Source organism: Athene cunicularia (assembly GCF_003259725.1).
Source record: "Athene cunicularia isolate RWA chromosome 15 unlocalized genomic scaffold, athCun1 chr15_part1, whole genome shotgun sequence".
Classification (NCBI taxonomy): domain Eukaryota; kingdom Metazoa; phylum Chordata; class Aves; order Strigiformes; family Strigidae; genus Athene; species Athene cunicularia.
This window is the reverse complement of record NW_020799121.1, coordinates 15,456,457-15,458,750: the sequence shown is the minus strand read 5'-3', so window position 1 is coordinate 15,458,750 and position 2,294 is coordinate 15,456,457.

Here is a 2,294-nt window from a genome sequence, read left to right as displayed (position 1 = left end):
CCTGCCTGTGCCCTGCCTGCTCCTGCCTGCCCCTTCCTGTCCCTGCCTGCTCCTGCCTGTGCCTGCCTGCCCCTGCCTGCTCCTGCCTGTGCCCGTGCACACGCAGCCGATGCGTGCGGTGCTAAAGAGACCAAACGATATTTACTCTGGTAATAGCGACTGATGTCCGATGCGTATGCGCGGCGTATGACTGATGTAATAAAAAAATACAGCCAGGACATTTAGATAGGAAAAAATGCAGAAAGGTAATTCCTCACACTGTCGTAATTTGTGACATTGGCTTCAATTTGTTTTCATTAGTGGTTTGCTAATGCATTTATTAGCCATTACATACATACAGCAAAATGATGAGGTTTCCATATCTATATATGCAAATAAAATATGTCTGGCACATGTATTGATGGACCGGGTAAATACCGGACTAGTTCTCATTATCCCCGTGAGGTTTTTCTGGATTATTTTTTTGGACTGCAATAGAAAGACCACCCACTTTTTCTAGTGTATTTTATTTCCTATATGTGGATAGCTGGTAGATTGCAAGAACACAGGACCCTTTAAAATCGGCAGAAATATACGGAGAGCTTCAGGCTCTGACAAACTCTTTAGAAAATAGGGTGATTTGGGTCCAGCTGTGTAAATGTTTTCAGTTTCGCTGCTGAGGCCCTGAGTTTGATTTTGTGCCAAGACAAGCCTTGCTCGAGTTGTTTTTGGCAAAGTCTCCTGGCTGAGGAATGTCAGCATCACTTTCAAAATATGATGGTTTGTAATTTGGACCACAGAATGAAAACTGAGCTTCTGGTACATTTTGCCATCATCTAATTACCAGGTCCCCAATTACAGTCAAGGAGCAGTCTCCGTAGCCTGGCACACGGGAAGGTTGTTCCCATTGTACGAGATTTCTGCATCTACGTTTCCCTCAGCGCATTCCTGAAGCGCTGACAGGTTTTCAGGCGAGCCGGGGCTGGTTCGCGCGGGTGCCGGCCCTCCCCAGGCAGCGCGGGGCCCGTGGTGCCGCTGCCGCGCTCCCGTCCCGCGGCTCGGGCTGTCGCCTCATCGCTGCCCGTGGCCGAACGAAAGCGCCGCATCAGCCGCGGGGTTTTGTCGGCGTGGCCGTGGCACGCCCTCGCCATCCCTCGCTGGCCCCGTGCCCCGCCGCGTGCTGCCCCCGGCTGCACCATCCTTGCCCTGGATCCCGGCTGAACTCTGGAGTTCCATCGGCCGGGCACGGCGGTTCCCACGGCGGCCTCGGCGGCTGCGGCTGATCTGGAATCTGAGCACAGAGGACTCCCCACAAAGGCCTCCTCTATCTACAGCGAGCGGGGAGTTAGCTGATGGATATGCTAATTTCATTATTCATGTACATAATTACAATCTAGGGGTTGGGAAGCTTTTTAGGTAATGACAGTTGAGAGGAAGAATTTACCTAACTTTTGTAATACACGTGTGATAGTATTTAACTCTGAAATTAAAATGCTGTGCCTTGCCTCCTCGGAGAGCGGCGGTGATGCGCGGGGGCTGCTCAGCAGGCAGGGTGCAGGCAGCCGCGGAGTGGGGGGTCACCTTTTTGGGGTGGGCAGTGGGAGGAAAAGGCCTTTGTCATCCCGTTGCGCACGTTGGACCCGTCACCCCACACTGGCCGATGTATGTTGGAAGACACCCAGGAGGTGGGATGGGAGGTGGGAGTGTTGCTCCTGCACCTCCCCGCACTGACAGCGGAAAACTTCTTCCTATTTTCAGTTCAGTGAGTTAATGGCCAGCCCGTACCTGTCTGTTCCCGCACACCAACGCTGGCCTTTGATTTTGTAAAAGAAACTCAAAGCCGCTGGGGACGTACACGGAGCTCCGCTCCGGCAGCCTCCAGCTCCCTCCTCTCTGGCTGCTGAGTCGCGGGCAGCTCGCTTCGGCCAAGAGTTTTTATAGTTGCCTTTAATTTTGTGTACCTCTGTGTTTCAGGTCAATGAAAGCAGGATCTGCTCGATGCCTTTGAAAATCAGACCGATAGTATCTCAGAGGTCAGGCACTGTAAAATGAAAGTGCCCAGAACTAAAAGCCACTTTTGGTTATCTGGCCCATAACCCCTCCGTGGTTCTGCGGCCTTCTCCGCAGACGAGAGTGAATAATATTAACCTCTCTTGCTAGAGGGCAGAATGGCTCAATCGCTGCTTGCAGAGTGCTGTGGAGATGAAGCACCGGTGCTGGGAATTATTGTTATTGTTATAGACCGTGCTCAGCGCGGAGCCGCTGGCACCCACAGCTCCCGTCTCCTGCGGGCGCCGCCGCCCTGCGCCTGCCCC